A 19,738-nucleotide genomic window follows, 5' to 3' on the forward strand; every position below is an offset into this window, starting at 1 on the left:
GGAGCGCTATCAAAGCTTCGAAATGGCGTCCAGTTCTAAGTCTGCTTTTATTAGTGATGATATTGCTAAATATGTCAATGTAGTAAAGGTTTCCTTAAGTTTTTGAATATGTAACTTCATTTACTTGCGATTCATAATTTTTTCCCTAAACTGCTGTAAAATCAGCAAAAATGCCTTGGCAATTTTAGCATAGTTCCTAGGATATTGGTTGGCACTCAAAGGGTTAAAAGCCCAGCAAAGCAGTAAGGTTATTTTTAAAGTTTGGTGACAGTAAGAGCCATGTCCCTCAGCTGGCTCAGTGGTTGTGTTGAGAGTTGCACCCATCTCTAGCCAACGTGGGAGTTTCACACTATGAGGTAGACACAAACGTGGCTGGGAGAAAAGCTACCTCCCAGATATAAGCATCAACGAAGGCCAGAGTTGCAATGTGTTTCTAGCAATTAATCTAATGCTCCTTTTATAGATGAGAAAAACAGGCTCAGAGAGGTTAAGTAACTTACCCAAAGACACACAGGGAGCTGGTGAGAGGATGAGGACCAGAGCCCAGATCTATAGCACGCCGAGTCACTTCAGAATGGCGTACAGATTCTTATTGTTCAGAAATACAAATCTGGTTTGGAAGGAAAAGAGATCTTTAAAATGTGCAGGAAGAAAGTTCCAAGGGTGTCTTGGTGAGAAGCTGAGGTGAGCTGTCCTTAACAGGCTCCTTTTTCATCCCGCATCAGGAAGCACGCCCTCCTGTAGAGCACCTTCCTCCCTCTGCTCTCCATGACCTTCTTCACAACCTTCGCAGCCCACGCTGACAATGACGACTATTTCCTGATCTCAGTTCTTCGAAGAGAAAGGATCAAACACCTCGCTTTCAGGATTCGTGAACTATTGTTGAAAGGGTAATAGACCCCTGAAAATGTAATTTTTCAAGAAACATTTGTGTCTTAGAAATGTACCCTGTGTCAAGAGGCCGCATCATTTGAAATAACATTCTTGCTGATCCGGAAAGGGTTTTGGTAGCTGTTGCTGAGAGCTGTGCCCAGAGAAAGGGGTTGGGTTAAATGCTCCTTATTCAGCTCAGCTAAGATCCCAGCCTGGGTCTCCTTAGCTGCCTTCAACTTGAATTGTTATTGTAATAATGACAATTCTTCACAATAATAACTATTTTTGTTTTTATATGGAGAGGGACCATGGCTTTTCTTTGGTTTTCAAATTGTCTGTGTCACAAAAAACAAACAAACAAACAAAAAAACTGAGAAGCACTGCTTAGGTCTTGCCATCTACAGGTGACTACAGCTGAGCAGTGGGTCCCTCCCCCTTCCTCAAGCACCCAACCCAGGACTTATGTGTGGTGTCCCGCCCTATCACAGAAAAGTGGACTCCCTGCACACCTCCTCTGGGCCAGAACAGCATGACTCCTCATGAGTTACACATCGCCACCTTGCAATGGCCACTAGAGGCAAGAGAATCATCTTCTGGTACAGTCACTATGGAAAAGAGTATGGGGGACGGGGTCCTCAAAAAGTAAGAATAGAGTTACCATATGACCCAGCAACCCCTCTCTGGGTATCCCTTAAAATTTTAAGAACATTTATTCACAAAGATATAGGAACCTCTATGTTCATTGCAGCATTATTCACGGTGGCCAAGACGTGGAAACAACCAAAGTGCCCTTCAATAGAGGACTGGATAAAGATGTGGTACATATGCACAATGGAATACTACTCAGCCCTAGGAAAAGATGAAATACTGTCATTTGCAACAATGTGAATGGATCTTGAGGCTATCATGCTAAACGAAGTAAGTCAGACAGAAAAAGGTAAGAACTGCATAATTTCACTCATATATGGGATATAACACTGAAAGTAACAACTGAACAAACAAGACACACAAAAACTCATAGACACAGATGACAGTATGGTGGTTACCAGAGGGAAGGGGGTAGTGAAGGATAAATGGGGTCAAATATCCTAGTATGGTGATGAAGAAGATTTGATTTAGGTGGTGGGCACACAATGCTATATACTGATCATGTATCATAGAATTGTGCACTTGAGACCTATATAATTTTATTAATCAGTCACCTCAATAAATTTAATTTTTTTAAAAAGATACAAAGAATCCTTCCCTCTGTTGGAGATGCCACGAGTCACCTGCCTGGCCAGGAGACCACAAACCTTCACTGATTTGACCAAGTAGGTGGATAGAGTTGTGGATCCCAGAACCACAACATCTTGAGGACAAGTCCTCAGCCAAGGTCACAGCTTGGCCCCAGAGAGAGGAGTTAACATGGTTTTAAATGCAGAACCAAAAGGGTTTAGGAGACAGAAGTGGACAGGAATCATCCCCTGGCTTTTTGTGCTAATGGAAAACATGTCACAATCATGTGGTACATATGCACAATGGAATACTACTCAGCCCTAGGAAAAGATGAAATACTGTCATTTGCAACAATGTGAATGGATCTTGAGGCTATCATGCTAAACGAAGTAAGTCAGACAGAAAAAGGTAAGAACTGCATAATTTCACTCATATATGGGATATAACACTGAAAGTAACAAGTGAACAAACAAGACACACAAAAACTCATAGACACAGATGACAGTATGGTGGTTACCAGAGGGAAGGGGGTAGTGAAGGATAAATGGGGTCAAATATCCTAGTATGGTGATGAAGAAGATTTGATTTAGGTGGTGGGCACACAATGCTATATACTGATCATGTATCATAGAATTGTGCACTTGAGACCTATATAATTTTATTAATCAGTCACCTCAATAAATTTAATTTTTTTAAAAAGATACAAAGAATCCTTCCCTCTGTTGGAGATGCCACGAGTCACCTGCCTGGCCAGGAGACCACAAACCTTCACTGATTTGACCAAGTAGGTGGATAGAGTTGTGGATCCCAGAACCACAACATCTTGAGGACAAGTCCTCAGCCAAGGTCACAGCTTGGCCCCAGAGAGAGGAGTTAACATGGTTTTAAATGCAGAACCAAAAGGGTTTAGGAGACAGAAGTGGACAGGAATCATCCCCTGGCTTTTTGTGCTAATGGAAAACATGTCACAATCCACCAAGGTACAGACTGGTCCTACGGGTTCTTGCTGAGCCTGTGGACTTCTCCATTTTCATCCCCAGCCACTCAGCAGATGATGCTAATGAATGGGTAGGTTCCGAGCTATAAGGAGGCAGACACCGTGTCGCCCGGAACACTTCCTTTTTGGCTTCTGCTGCTAAAAATGTCCAGCCTAGGTCATTGCCTAAGTTTGGAAAAACTACTAGGCCACGTTCCTCAAAGGAATGACTCCCCCCTGCTCCCACTTCTATCAGATAATCTTGACTTCCTCCTTTTATTGGGCCAACCTCAGTCGTTTAAGGCATAAACTTCCTCAAGCCATTCGGGGAAAAGCTGGGAGCAAACTTTAAATGTACAAAATTACAAATAGACAGACCATCAGTTTAAAGTCTCCAAGAGATTGACATTAAAGTGGGGTTTCCTAGATGGCAGAGCCACCCCTGGGGACACAGATGGAGCAAAGAAAGCACAAAATAAAAGGAGGCATCTTGGCCAAATGGTGGTTCCTTCACCCCCAAGCCATGGACAGTTGTGTGTGCCAACATGTGCCACCTGGTTATGCTTAGAGCTTGGTGAGAGTGGTTGCTTCTTTCTCTAAACTGGTTCAGTCCCCTAAAAGTTAAAACTTATTTTCAACTTTTCATTAAAAACAACAACTTCCTCTCTCATGTCCTAATTATCTGAACAAAGGACGAAACCCATTGGGTATGTTTATACACATACCAAGTGTAGATCACAATGAATCAGACTAAATTCTTTAAAATACTGGCAAGAAATAGCCTTGTTCCTGGATGAAAGAAGCGATTTAAATATGAATCATGTAAATTGGGTTTCTAACTGGGTTGAGGTCACAACATGTGTACCTTTGTCCCTGTACCTGCCCCACCAGCATTAATTTGGGTTCAATCTTGACTAGCCTAGGGTTTCCATTCTGATCGTTTGGGGTACCTTTTCTAGAAAAAAGAATCTGGAGAAGGGATGTTCCAGAAGATGGCATTTCTGCTCTATTCCAGATGTCTCTTTCCTGAGTTATTTCAGCATTTCCTTCCTGGATGTGAGACAAGACACCAGATGTGAGCACAGACCCCATTCCTGTCTGAAAAACAGGCTGAAGACCGTGATCTCTTCAGTGGTGGTAGGAAGAGGGGTCAAGAGACCTCGGTCAGCTTCCCAGGATGGCCTAGGATCCCAGGGCAGCCACGCCCAATGCAGCCAAGGTTGGAGCGAAGAGAAAGCAAACAATGCCAGGCAGATTCTAACACTTCTGATTACCAGGTGCAGCCTGGCAGGGAGGCACAGAGCCATACTCTCACCTGGATGTTTTAAAAAGAAAATTCCCTTTCCTTAGTGTGGCTCAGCAAGCACCTCCCAACTCAAGTTTTGGGTTGTGGGTCTTTATAGCTATGGTCTCAAGGTTTGTGTCCCCCTAAAATAGAAATGTTGAAACCCTAAACCCCAAAGCAAGGGTATTAGGACGGAGGTCCTTTGGAAGGTGCTCACATCATGAGGGTGAAACCTCATGAATGGGACTGGTGGTTTATAAGAGAGATTCCAGAGCGATCCTTCAGCCCCTTTTGCCATGTGAGGATGCAATGAAAAGTCTGCAACCCAAAAAGGCCCTCACTGGTCTATGCTGGCACCCTAGTCTCAAACTTTCAGCCTCAAGAATTGTGAGAAATAAATTTCTGTTGTTTATCAGCTACCCACTCTGTACTATTTTGTTACAGCAGCCTAACTGGACCAAGACATTTGCTATCATAGCTTACCGAGTTATCACCTCACATGCAAGCTGGTCCCCAACTCGGGGGTGGGCTCCTCTAACATCCTTCTCATATACTTGAAACTTAAAAAAAAACACACCCAATAGCAGTTTATAATAAACATTGAGAAGTAAACATTGAGAAATCTAAAGGACACAGTTCCATTCCCCAGATCTCCAGTCTCTGACGGACGCTAAAGAGAACAGACTCCCCACTAATCCGCTACCTGCACAGAAGAGCCTGCTTCCGAGCGCCAAAATAAAAAAGAACACGAGCATCCCTCATCCCCCATCCCCCAAATGGGATGTTCCATTCTCCCCCAGCTTCATTCCGGGTGTTCGGAGCGATGTTGATTATTTCTTTTTTAGGACAAAGTGGCCACAGCCACTTCCCCACAGCTCTATACCAACCCCCCACAAAGGCATCGTCTAAATATTTATCATGGCGTAACATGGGGTCGGCTTGAGTTCATTCGTTTTTCTGTTGCTCCCCGGCATTTGATACGAGGAGGGAGTGCCATGAATACTGTAAATATTTACAGGCCGATTGGACCAGAGAGTCTGGCTGTGGTTCCAAAGGGCTCATCTCTCCCACAGGCAAGACAGACACCCGCGCGCAGGCATCGAGTGAAAACGCCGCAGGACGCACTGGAGCGGCGGCCGCAGACGAAGACGGCCACTCCTAGAAGCTTAGCTGCATTTCTATTGTGGAAGCTCCTTTAATTATTCATACACAGGAGGGTTTACCCCTATTTTGAGTATTAAAGTTAATCATTTATTTAGCACAGTTGCTCCCAAAGAGTTCAAGATAACCTTTATAATGCTCATTAAGCAGCAACTTGTAATAATTAGTACTTGTCCCCTTTCTGTCTTCCTGGCTGGACCACAGATGTCCCAAGGGCAGGGCTAGTATCTGACTGGTTTGCTACTCTATCCGGTGCCTAGAACACAGTCTTTTACATAGTAAGTGTTTAATACAGATGTATAGATTGAACACATCCATTTAGACCTTTGCTTTTTATTTGACTTTCAAAGATACACAGGCCAGATATTATTTTGAGGTTTAAGCTCAACTAGGTTAAGGTCCTTAATTTTAATTATTACCTTTAATTATTTCCTCTCAATGGTAAACTTTGGGATTTTCTAAAGAGCCTCAAGCAGAAAGTTAGGAGGCCTGGTATCCTTTCTGTCACTAACCCTCGGTGTGACCTTGAACAAGCACTTGCTTTGCGCATTTATCCAGAATTCTTTGTTTGGAGTCTTTGGATCCCCTAGAGATTCCTGGGTGGGCTTCAGGGTCTATGAAACCCTGACATTGTCTGTACAAATGTGCCATGACCCAAATGTGCACTTCAGTCTGATGAGAGAGAGTCCATAGCTTCACCTAGAGTCTCTAAGGACTCCATAAAAAAAAAAAGTTAAGAACTACTCTCTTTGTTTCTTTAATAATTGAGGGTGGTGGTGGAACAGGTTAAATCAGTCCTGCTTGACATGTACTAGTAAATCGAGGTTGCTTGTACATGTGCCTCCACTCCTAGCCCTGGACACCCCCTCTAGCCCACACCTCTTCCTGAGGTTTGCTCCCACCCCGATATAGAAAACCATCCTCCTCGCCCCATCCCCACTCAGTTTGATGACTGGCTCTGCTGGCTAGGACTAAGAACCTGTGCATTGGTCATCACCATCGGCCTTTCCAGCTCTAAGCTGAAGTCTATTCCCAGCCTTTCCTTTCTCACCTTTAACCAAATGCATGCTATTGTACAAACCTTTTTGCTACATCCTAAAGCAGGGGTCCTCAAACTTTTTAAACAGGGGGCCAGTTCACTGTCCCTCAGACCGTTGGAGGGCCGGACTATAGTTTAAAAAAAAACTATGAACAAATTCCTATGCACACTGCACATATCTTATTTTGAAGTAAAAAAACAAAACGGGAACAAATACAATATTTGTATTTGCATGTGGCCCACGGGCCATAGTTTGAGGACCCCTGGTTAAAAAAAAACTATGAACAAATTCCTATGCACACTGCACATATCTTATTTTGAGGTAAAAAAACAAAACAAACGGGAACAAATACAATATTTGTATTTGCATGTGGCCCGTGGGCCGTAGTTTGAGGACCCCTGTCCTAAAGCAATATTTTGTTTTATCTGGACCTGCCTTCAATGCTGGTTTTGTGGAATTCTTTTCAGAAAAGAAACACAAGTGTGTCTCTGGGATTAGAAGACTAGTGAGTACAGGTCTACTGCCTCATTCTGTGGAGAGCCTCACTGAGTAGAGTCAAGCCTTGGGCCCTCTCAGCCCAGAATTCCAGCCAGGAATTAGGTGATGAAGACAGTGGGGGATACATTAGCCCCATTACTAGTAGCTTATAGTGCCTGTATACAAGCATCCATTTGGTGAAAGTAGTGTTTGTCTTGACCCTTCTGCCTGCCAGTCAATCATTAGGGCATCTTCCCTTTAAGTCCAGACTTTTCCATTTTTAAGACCCTTTTAATGGGACCACATCAAAATTAAAAGCTTCTGCACAGCAAAAGAAACCATCAACAAAATAACAAGAGAGCCCACTACATAGGAGAACATATTGGCCTATGATCCATCTGATAAGGGGTTAATCTCTAAAATTTATAGGGAACTCATACAACTTAACAATAGGAAGACAAACATTCCAATAAAAAAATGGGCAAAGGACCTAAGTAGACACTTCTCCAAAGTGGACATACAGAAGGCCAAGAGACATATGAAAGAATGCTTAAAGTCACTGGTCATCTGAGAGATGCAAATCAAAACAACAATGAGGTACCATCTCACACCTGTCAGAATGGCTGTCATTAACAAATCAATAAACAACAAGTGTTGGCAAGGATGTGGAGAAAAGGGAACCTTCCTACACTGCTGATGGAAATACAGACTGGTGCAGCCTCTGTGGAAAACAGTATAGTTTTTCCTCAAGAAATTAAAATTGGGACTCCCACTTGACCCAGTGATCCCATTCTAGGAATATATCCTAAGAAAGCAGAAACGCCCATCAGAAAGAACATATGCATCCCTATGTTCACAGCAGCACAGTTTACAATAGCTAAGATTTGGAAACAGCCTAAGTGCCCATCAGCAGATGAGTGGATTAAAAAACTGTGATACATCTACACAATGGAATACTATGCAGCTGTAAAAAAGAATTCTTACCATTTGCAACAGCATGGATGGACCTGGAGAGCATTATGCTAAGCGAAATAAGCCACTCAGAGAAAGATAAGAATCATATGATCTCACTCATATGTGGAATCTAATGAACATCATAAAATGATGAACAAAAATAGAGCCAGAGACATAGAAGCATCAAACAGACTATCAAACCTCAGAGGGAAGGCAAGGGATGGTGGGTGGGTGGGAAGAGATCAACCAATGACCTTAAATGCATATATGCATAACTCATGAACATAGATAATGGGGTGGTGAAGGCCTAGGGTTGGGGTTAGGAGTAGGATGGGAGAGGTCAATAGGGGGAAAAAAGGACATATGTAATACTTTTAGCAATAAAGATTTTTTTAAAAGAATACATGGTTAACAAAAGGAAAAAATGCAATGACAAAACTAGAGGTGGTAGGGTTTGGGATTGGTGTGACATTTTTAAGATCATTAGCTAACACCTTAAGTAAGTTAATGCTTTAATAAGCACAGGAAAATCTGCTACTTAGATTTCTTGATTTCGGTGGGCTTTTGTTTTCTCATATCTAAGATAAAATGAGTGGACTATATTAAACAGATAGGTTCCAACTCCAATGTAACTCTGGTTGCCAAGACCCATGCTTCCCAAACTTTATTGTGTATAGAGGTGATCCAGGGATCTTGTTAAATGCAGATTCTGGGGTTGGGCTTGAGATTCCACATTTCTGTCAAACTCCCAGGTGATGCCACTGCTGCTGTGCATGGAGCACTTTGAGGAACAAGTCCTACTAAACTGCGGGATTGCAAGGATCCGAGGCGAGTCAGGACCCATGAGGAAAGAGGAGAGGTGATGTCTGTCCAGGAAAAGAGGGAGGTGGAGAACTGGCTGTGGAATGTAACACTCTGACTAGATGCTTCTTAAGAAACCTTCAAAATCTAACACAGTCGTTCACAAAGTTAGTTTCCTGACCAGCAGCAACAGCATCACCTGAGAACTTGTTGGAGGTGCAAATTCCTGGACCTACTGAATCAGAAGTGAGGTCCCACAATACGGAGGTTAACATGCCCATAGGTGATTCTGGTGAACATGCAAATGTGAGAACCATTGATCCAACATATAAATTTTTTCTAGAAATGGCAGCTATTTCCAAAGTCAGGAATAAGTACAGGTTCCACATACTTAATACATGTAAATATGCATTAAACACCTCCTATGTAAAACACTATGTTCTAAGCACAGGAGTGTCTCAAAGGAGGAAAAGGGTCCAGATAATAGAATTGGGCTGAGGCCCAAAATACTCCTTCCTATGTATCCTGTTATTTAATTGTAGAGCTCTGAAAAAATCATTAAGTGTCTATGAAGAGAATACTTCAAGCTTATTTTGTCTCCCCTAATTAAGTTTATCTTCCAAACCACAAAAAGTATATCGGGTTCATGTTTTTAAAACTGATCAGAATTTGACACTGTAGTATGATCTCCTTGTCATTCCCACCGCCTTGGGAAATGGGCCAGATGAGCCTTGAACAAAATTCTGTGAGCTGAGTCTCAAGCTTGACCAACTGTTCTTTCCTGATCAGACTGTTTCCTTGTTGCCTAGACATTTTAAACAGCTGGCCCCAGAGAGAGTTGGATGCTAAAACCTTGGGATCAAAGTAGAGTCTTAGCAAACAGGAGGTTAACCATAGTAGTCCGACTGCCAGTGACTCCTTCAAGTCAAGGAAAAATTGTCTACACATCAAGAAATGGGAAAGAGCTTTCTCTCCTTCTACCCCATCTCCACAACTCTGGGAAAAGTACTAAACATCATGTCAAACAACACTCGGGTGTGAAACAGATTATGATTCACAGCTGGAGGCAAAGAAGTTGCAATTCTATCCAATTACACCAATTTAATTGGATGTTAAAAAAATCTAAGGTCCCCCAGTAGTTTCCTGGCCAGACGGCATCTGCAACGTGGAGAAGCAGCAGCTCTGTTTGTTAGGAATTGTGATTTGAGGCCGAGGAGAGAAGGCTCAACACATTGCTTAGCGTCTCCAAGATCGGCAGCTTTTGACTCTGAGGATGAATTGACATCTGGTTTGGGGGTTGAAGACTTCAAGGTTCTTCTCCAGGGCTTTCATGAGCACAGTTTGAAGAAGGGGGTCTGCAAGTTCTTTCACTCCAGTGACTATTAGGAAAAGGCCAGTATTCAGACTCTCTCCCTCACTTCTTACAAATCTAAAATCAACCCCCAAGTTTGTGAAGAATTGGACATAACCTGAAGGCCCAACTTGAGGAGAAAGGTTGAGCGACTTTTACATCAATATCAACAGTTGCAGCCAGTACAAATGCTCATGAAGAATTACTAATAACATGGGGGAAATGCCGTGACATAATGTTAAATTTAAAACATAGGATACAAAACTGTGGAATGCTATGCTCTAAAACAGTGTCCAAAAGGCATAGAAAAGTAGCCCAGACTGAAAAGTGATTTTCACTTAATGATTGATGGACAGGCAATGGTTTTTTCTTCATCTTGTCTTTCCAAAATTCCCACAACTTCATGTATTATTTTTATATACCGAAATGAAAACAATTAAATTTTAAAAATTTGCTCCTACTCAGATGTGCCACTTTTATCTATCCTCTGCACTTGCCTTGCTCCTTTTTTTCTACCTCATTGCTCCAAGCCATTTCCTTCCCCTGGCACACTCTCCCTGCTCCTCTCTGCTTAGTCACACCTTCCCCATCCTTCAACCTCTTGGGTTCCCTGTTCCTCCATGGAAGCTACTGGGACCATCCCAGTCATAGAGTAGCCCCCTTCTGAGCACCTGCACCGCCACGCCATCCACACCATGCTTGAAGCCTTGTTGTTTTATTGTCAATATGTCATCTCCATGCCCAGTCCATGCCCCAGACCAAATATCCCCAGAATCTCAGCTCATTAATGATTCCAATGTGTAGCCAGGGCTGAGGACCACTAGTCAAAAGTCACCTCTTATACATAAAGCAATTATTTGTCCCAGATTTTCTGGGCTAATTCTAATTCAAGTATTTGTCAAGTTGATCCCACATAAACCATGGAAGCTTCCCAGAAATCCTGGTATTCCAGCACTTAACTATAATAAGAGGTAAGTATTATTATTCATGTTAATGAGTATTATTATTTTATTGGTAATAATAGTTATTATTATTGGTACTGCCATATTAGCTATGTCTTTGAGATATACATGGACATCAGACCCACATCACATTTTTTTTTCATTTGGTTTAGATACATTTCTTTTAAGTTCCAGTAGGGTTATTTTGTTTAAAAAAGAATGTAGAATCCCAAATTAAATTTTCACTGCAGATAAACAGTGGATAACTTTTAAATTATATCCCAAATATATCACGAGATATACTTATCCTAAAAATTTATTTACTGCTTACCTGAAATGCAAATTTAAGTGAGCATCTGTTATTTTATCTGATAACCCTTGGTTTAAGAAATAGGATTTGTGCCCTGACCGGTTTGGCTCAGTGGATAGAGCGTCGGCCTGCGGACTCAAGGGTACCAGGTTCGATTCCGGTCAAGAGCATGTACCTTGGTTGCGGGCACATCCCCAGTGAGGGGTGTGCAGAAGGCAGCTGATTGGTGTTTCTCTCTCATCGATGTTTCTAACTCTCTATCCCTCTCCCTTCCTCTCTGTAAAAAATCAATAAAATATATATATTTTTAAAAAGAAATAGGATTTGCATACTTGAGGGTATATTTCCTGTAGTGCTAGCATGGAGCCCTCACATGGTCACGGCTGAACCCTCATCCCTCTCCCCTCTCTGTAAAAAATCAATAAAATATATATATTTTTAAAAAGAAATAGGATTTGCATACTTGAGGGTATATTTCCTGTAGTGCTAGCATGGAGCCCTCACATGGTCACGGCTGAACCCTCAATGTGGGTGGGTCACTGACTACAGAATACCCCAACTCCAGAGTCAGCTGGGAGAAAGGCCCTGCTCTCCAGGCTCTGCCACTGAGGGGGCTTCTTAGTAACATCTGACTGGCAGGAGTATAGATGAGGCCCAACTAGAATTACTGCTTCCAGCCTGAGTTTGAGAATCGCTAGCCTATATTGGGCAATGGCTCAAAGCACTAGGATCTGGAATGAGAGACTTCTGGGTGTGAATCTCATCTCTCCCTGCTAATGTATGATTTTAGGTAAGTTCATGAACTTCCTTGAGCCTCAATTGCCTCATCTGTAAAATGGGGAGAGTAACACATTTCTACTTAATAGTCTTAGTATTAAGTGAGATCATGTTTTAAAGCTCTTAGTTTGGGTCACTATTACTGTTAATATAAAAGAAAGACATATATTTTTTCATATTCAGCCAACCAGGAAACAAATGCACTAGGGGGCTTACTGCTGCCTGGACCCCAACTAGCCTTCTGGTCCTTATCCTGCCACTTCTGATAGAAACAGACATTAAAGAATGGGGAGGGGCTGGGGAAAAGCCTGCTGTGGGAAAAAAGGGTGAGATTCTTCTAGAATTTGAGATTGAAGACTTTCAATGAGGCAGATCTCAGTGGGTAGAATTTTATACAAATTATAGCCAAGTGGCCAGCTTTTGTAGGAAGGTTTTGTACCCTTGAGTGTGGTCCCCAATCCAAGTAGAACTGAGTGGCCAGGGTCACGGCAAACACCTGGGTCTTTGATCAGCCCTGAGTGCTGGAACCAAGGGCCAACACAACTCTTGTGTGTTGCTTCTTCAAATTCCTGCAGGTCAAAAACCATGTTTCGCTCAGTGACTGTTTCCACCCTGGGGCCATTCGGGATCACCTCGTCTGATGCTGCCCATAGCCAGCCCTTCTGGAATTGCGAGACACTAACCAGATTTGATTTTTCAGTTTTTCAAAAACTAGTTTGAAAAATATCACCTGGGACAGCCCGAGAAAGAATGCCAGGCTGCCTGCTCCCCGCAGTCCTCAAAGAGACAGGTCAGCCGCCAGTCACTGTCAGCTCCCTGCTCAGTCCGTGACAAGCCACAGTGTAGGGCGGAGAAGGAGGGCCACCCCAGGCACTGGGCACTCGGTTTCCCCAAAGGTCCCAGTAGGGAACTGAAAATGGGGCCAGAAGAGAAGAGGGGACATGAGGACTGCAGGGACCAGCAGCTTTAGGTCATTCCTCTAAGTTCAACTTCTGCTTCAAGATCCTCAGATTGTAGGGAGGGACTGGGATGAAGAAAGCCCAGCCCGTCATGGCACACGCAAAGCACTCAACCTCTCTGAGTCCCACACCCTCCTCTGTGAGATACGGACAGAATCCTCCTTGCAGTGGCTGAGAGGGTCAACGGAGGTCACAAATGTGAAAGTGCTCAGCAAACTGGGAAGCACGGGAGGTAACCCACGGATGACTAGCAGTACGTCTCTCTCCACCGGGACATGGCTCCACCCAGATGTTGAATGAGCCAAAGCTACGAAGAGCTCCGTGATCTCTCCGCACCTCCCTCAACTTAAACCAGGAAGACAGCGCGTGAGCCCCTGATAAACAATTGCCGACGGGGCCTGATGCGTTTCCCCACCACGTGCTGGAGTTCTTTCCCAGTGTCTGCTCTGTATCAGGGACGATGTTGCTGGTGAGCAGGGGTGGAGGGAGAGATCAGTGGCCTGATCACTTTTAAGTGTCAGGCTGAGGAGAGGGTTGGGCTGGTGACAAAGGACGAGTTAGGTGCTGAAAGCCGTCCTGTGTGCTAAGCCCAGTCCAGAAATGGGGTTGAGCTCCTTGGTCTCCTCACTTGACACACAGCCAAATGAGGTGACAACACGCTGCAGAGGGCAGGGGGCTGGTCTGTGGTTTCCCATCTGGTCTCGTTTGGTTCTGGGGGGTTGGGGCCTCCAACAGACACATGGAGAACAGCCCTGTCGTCTTGAGTCAGACAGTCGGCCACACTGCGCACGAGTACGTGTGAGATTTCACACATGGTCACTGGAGGAGAGAGCCCTCGGAGTAGGGGAGGAGGCATATTTACATTCTCTGTGAGGGTTTGGATTTTAAAGAGAAAAAAAATAGACACTGTGCAGGGTGTGTTATAAAGCAAGGTCGGCTTTCCTCCAGCGTGGTATTGAGGAAGCACCAACAGCCGAAGCAGGAGAAAAATCTGATTCAATCTGCTGGGATTGGAAATGCCCACCTGGTTTGTTTAAGAGGTTCCTTTCCTTATTCACTCTGCCTACTATTATATCTCATAAGACTTTCCTCAACAAGACTCAGGGCAGCATGGTATCCGTATGCTGTTTTAAAAACCTGTTCTGAGTAATACAGAGTCTATAACCCACGTGCCAAGAATAAAACAAATGAAGTGCCTTGAAACAGGAAGGTGAACATTCAAAAAAGATGACTATTTGTACTTTCTGTTACTTGACTTTTCACAATAAACACAAATTACTTGACAAAGACAATGAAATCATTTTTTTTACATGGACACCTATCTATATCAATAATGATAATGCAGCTGGAGATGAGAGGTGTGGATGAGAGCCAGAGTAGGAAGCTTTGTAGGGAGGACAGCTATCATTCCCCACTCCCTCCCAACTGTGACCTGGGTGCTTCCTCTCATTCCGTATTATTCTTCTCAGGGGTCTCAGCCGACCTTAGCCATCTTGAAAAGTGCCGCTGTGAAGTTAGCTAGGAGGCACTCATGAAAATGCTAGAATGTGCTAGAGTTGACCAAATACTTCCATGGATGATTCCATTTAGTAGCTCCAGCAACCCTGTGAGATGACAATTACTATCCCCCTTTATGTGGGTTGAAACTGAGACTCATTCGGTATTTCCAGTTCTTAAAGTAGAGAGGAGCTACAACTAGGACTTCTGATTCCTAGACTTAGCCAGGGGCCAAAATAGCCCAGGATTGAAGCTTGCAAGCTCTCTCTCGAGGCTATCTAGGTTCAAGTCCCAGCTCTGATACTTGCTTTTCTGACCTTGAGGCAAGAAACTCAGCTTCCTCATCAGTAAATTGGGGGTGCTAATAGTAGGACCCACTTGGCAAGGTCATCATAAAGAGTGAATAAAGAGATACATGCAAAACATTAGCCTAATGCCAGACGCTCAACATATGTCAGCTCCCTGAATTGGGGATTATTAAATAGAAATGCAATTCAAGCTGTTCATATTTTCCGTTCCATTTGGATTTCCTGATCTAGCTTGTTTTTTAATCCTCATTGTAATAGAACCAAATAGTCACGGTATCTATTAAGAGTTCTCTTCAGACCAAAACCTGTGTTTCTCAGGGGTGAGAAATTGGGGCCAGACTTGCTTTATTACAACAATGTAAAAATGTCTTCTAGTGTATCTTGCACAGCTCTTGGGAAATAAACAAAGGCCTACAGACTTGCGCAAGATCCCAGTTAAATGAAAGGAGCAAGGCTCTTCCCTGGGATAATGTGGGTGCACTTTGTGGGTAGAAGAAAACATTATTTTTAATAATTTCATCACTGGGGGAAAAGTGTAAAAAAAAAGCCTGAACAGGAAGAAGGGCACACCCACTGTGACTAGTGGTTGTGCCTTGAGGGTGTGGGTGGGAAGTAAGGATGGTGATTTTTAATATTTGTACATTTCAATAATGTGTCAATGTCTTACCACAGATACATATTATGTAATAAGAAATTAAAAGGAGGCCCCGTTCCTAAGCTGGCTTACAGGGTGTACCCTGTAGAAGCAGCCCTTAGGCCCTTCTCAACATAGAAACGCTAAATTTATCCTTAAAAGTCAGCTCAAGTTGTTGAGAGAGTTGATCCTGAGTTCTCATCACAAGGAAAACAACAACAACAACACATGGATTTCCTCTCGCTCTTTTTTTGGTATCTATGTGAGATGATGGGTATTAACTAAACTTACTGTGGTCATCATTTTACAAAATATGTACGTCAGGTCATTATGCTATACACTTTAAACTTATACAGAGCTGTATGTCAATGATACCTCGGTAAAACTGCAGGGGAAAAAGCCCCAGCTCAACCATAAATTCCTCTGGGAAGCCCCTCCAGGTGGAATTCATTATCTCTTCTGTGATCCAACAGCCCCTTCCAGTGTCACCACACTTCATTCATTCAGCCTTTCATTTGTTCATCCACTCGACAGAGGCACTGTGCAGACAGCCCCGTGGGGAGCTCTGGGAAGCAGAGATCAGCAAGACAGACGAGGTGCCCACTTGCGTGGAGCATGTTCTGGGAGATCAGCAGTGATCCCTGTCCTGGAGTCATGAGCTGTCCTTTTGTCCTGGGCCCTGATGAAGGCGGGCCAACAGCCAAGAGAGCACACACGCTCAAGAGACTGACCTAGGCCAAGAGGCCTGGGAAGGTTTCTCTATGTGAGGGACCCTTCAGCTGGGAACTGGGAGGTGAGATGCAGCATTAACTAGGTCAGCGGTTCTCAACCTGTGGGTCGCGACCCCTTTGGCAGTCGAAGGACCCTTTCACAGGGGTCACCTAAGACAGGGGTGGGCAAACTTTTTGACTCGAGGGCCACAATGGGTTCTTAAACTGGACTGGAGGGCCGGAACAAAAGCATGGATGGAGTGTTTGTGTGAACTAATATAAATTCAAAGTAAATATCATTACATAAAAGGGTACGGTCTTTTTTTTTTTTTTAGCTTTATTCATTTCAAACGGGCCGGATCCAGCCCGCAGGCCGTAGTTTGCCCACGGCTGGCCTAAGACCATCCTGCATATCAGATATTTACATTACGATTCATAACAGTAGCAACATTACAGTTATGAAGTAGCAACGAAAATAATTTTATGGTTGGGTCACAACATGAGGAACTGTATATAAAGGGCCAGAAGGTTGAGAACCACTGAACTAGGTAAAAGGGTGGGAGGAAGACCAGTTAGTTGCGTTTGGGTCTCAGCACCCAGGCAGGCACTGAAATGAGAGGGAACAGAGCTCACCAAAGAAATGGGAACAGCTAGACCCAGCCGGTGCATTAGACCCTGAAGAAAGGGCTAGGATGAGATCAGAGGAGAGGCAGGGGCCTCATCACAGGATGCTTTGCAGAATGTGAGCTTTCAAACCTTACCCTAAGAACAGGCAAAAGCCACGGAGCGATTTCCCCCAGGGACTCACCGGTCTCCTTGTCTGTCTTTGTTCACGTCCACTTTGACCAGCTCTTAGCTCAGGGCCTAGCAATTAATGGGAGCCTAATGATTAGCAGTGGGATGGCTGAGCCAAGTCATCCTAAAGAGGAAGATCTTGCAAGCAAAGAGCATGACTGCATCTCACCTCCCTCTCCTCCCTTTTGCCACCATCCCACACCCCCAGCTCAGGCCTGCAAGCTGAGAAGTATAAAAGCCCCACAAAGAAGGAGCAGTTGGACATGAGATTCAGAGCTACAGCATTCCTTCTGCTTCACAGGCCTTCCAAAATGTTCACGACTGGCATCAGATATCATTATCCTGACTTCTGAGACAGACAGACAAACGAACCGAAATTGGCGACTCAGATGGGTAACAATTGCCCAAGGCCATCCGGCAAAGCCACGGCTACTCTGCACGTCACATCTTGGCCAGTTGTCAAGCACTGACTCCCTGCATCCGCTCCCTAAAATACGTATTTATAGGCTTAATTGTGAAAATTTGCTTGCTTTGGGCTCAAAGAGAGCAGGTACAGGGGCCTTTTTAGTGCCGCACAAAAATGAAAGGAGACCGAAACCATCCTGCCCTCAAACCAAATGTCAAAGCAGTTGGATTCCTCAGCGGCAACCCAATACTTTTTATAGAACGGGGAGCCAATTGAGAAGTCATACAAAAAATTAGAGTTGGGAAGGACCCCTGAGCTCACGAGGGTCAGGTCCCGGGAGCTGCTGCAGAATTGTTCCCTGTGGTGAAGGGTCTAATGTTTTGTCCACTCAAGTTTTAAATATATCTCCCAACAGCTCCCCCCTGGGGACGCCTCTCCACAGGGCCATAGATCTTGCTGTCAGGGCTCTTTTCCTGCTATTCAATCTCACTTTTCCTTGCCTCCCCTCATCCCATTTGTCTTCGGCAATGATTTAGACAAGAGCGTGCTGACGTTTGAAAACAAAAAGGCCTGTCTTTGCCTTCAACTTCGTTTTCCAGACCCCTCTACCTATGGAAACTTCCAGATCTGGGAGGGAGAGAGAGGAGGGAGGCAAGCAAACAAGCTGACGTTGGTTCTGGAAGAAGCCATTGCAAAGGGCCAAACCCCAAAAACTTGAGCCCCCCGGGTGGGCACGAGGACAGGACATTCATGTGCCCGGAGTGTGCGGGTGACTCAGGCCCGGCTCTCAGAGGCGGAGGGGACCGTCACCGGGTTTTCTGGGCAGCTTGGCGTTTAACAGCCTCTTGGCACCGCGGCTGGGACAGAAGGTGGCAGCAGAGCACCAGGCTCTGTGGGCCGAGCGGTCCTCCTGGATCAGGCAGCAAGTCCCAACAATTTGGCGTTTAATGGGCGGCCAGGGAAAGCTGCGCTTGGGCCAAGGCTGAGCTGCGGATCTGGCCGGTCTTTTAAGACAAACCCCAAACAGTCAGAGTTCTGTGAGCACAGTCCATTCTCTCCCGGAGAACATCCTGCAGCCGGAACTTAAGTCCAAAGCATAACTTCAGGCCTAAACAGGGTTGTTGGTCCAAGCTGACCTAAGCGCATAAACTTGGCGGCTGGTCTGATGTGCGGGTTAGCAAACTGTTGCGGTTAAAGAAATGCGGGGATGGTGCATTTCTTTCCTTTATTCTCCTTAGCACTGAGCTCTTTATTTCTGCATTTGTGTCTGGAGTTCCGGTTTCCCTTCACCCGATTTCTTACTTATTGGGTCGTGTTTGCACGAGGGCTTTCCCAAGCAGAGACCTAGAGAGTAAGTAAGCATTTCTGACTTGAGCTGGACTCCTGCTGGGGAACCAATTAAACGTCTTACCCACCAGGGAGAGTGTGATATTTTTTATTACTTTCTAATTTCAGGCCCTGAAATGGCTTCGGTGATCAGAACGTTCTGCTTAAGAACCTAAAGGCGCCCATGGAACGATGCTTTTGATTCGTATTTCATTTATAATGGCCCCTACTCGTCAAACGCACTCCAGGGATTTCCAGGGGCCTCAGACTCTTGGGGGGTGTGTGTGTGTGTGTGTGGGGGGGGAGCAGGACAGAGAAACCAGCAAGGAAACTCTCTCCCCACTTCCCATTATCATTCTGGAACCCGCCAGCTACTTTGGTAAAAAGTTTTGCTTTGAGAAGTCAGTGAACTGACAACAACAACAACAAAGGGATAGAAGAATTACAACAAAACAATTTCCCTGGATTCTCAGTCTGTTTAAAGCACAACAGCAAATCCCAACCATGCCTCTTCCTCATTATGATGTGGAGATAGTAGGGCCTCCTAAAAGCTCATGAAGGCAACATGGGAGAGTTGGGTTTAATCTGTAAATGCAGTCGTGGGAACCCGACCCAAAGTTCTCACTGCTGTTTGTTTCCTGCCTCCTTCTCTTTTTAAAAAGAGTTAGCGCGAGGCGGAAAGGCTTGGAAAGGAGGTGAGGGGCGGGAGTCCAAATAGGTTCTTATGGGGAAGAAGGAAATAAAGTTCAATTCTCCCTAAATTTCAATTTATTTATCTTCGCAACAAGGACAGACACCCAAAACCCCAGAATTGCTCTCAGTTGAAACCAAATGCCAGCAGGCCAGCAAAAGAGCTAAAAGCTCAAATTAGGAGCCGTTCCAATTCCTCCCCACTTGCCACGGGGGTCTTCACTAAGGTTTATTTTTTATCCTCCTTTC

This window comes from Myotis brandtii, unplaced genomic scaffold (assembly GCF_000412655.1).
Source record: "Myotis brandtii unplaced genomic scaffold, ASM41265v1 scaffold441, whole genome shotgun sequence".
In the NCBI taxonomy this organism is placed as follows: domain Eukaryota; kingdom Metazoa; phylum Chordata; class Mammalia; order Chiroptera; family Vespertilionidae; genus Myotis; species Myotis brandtii.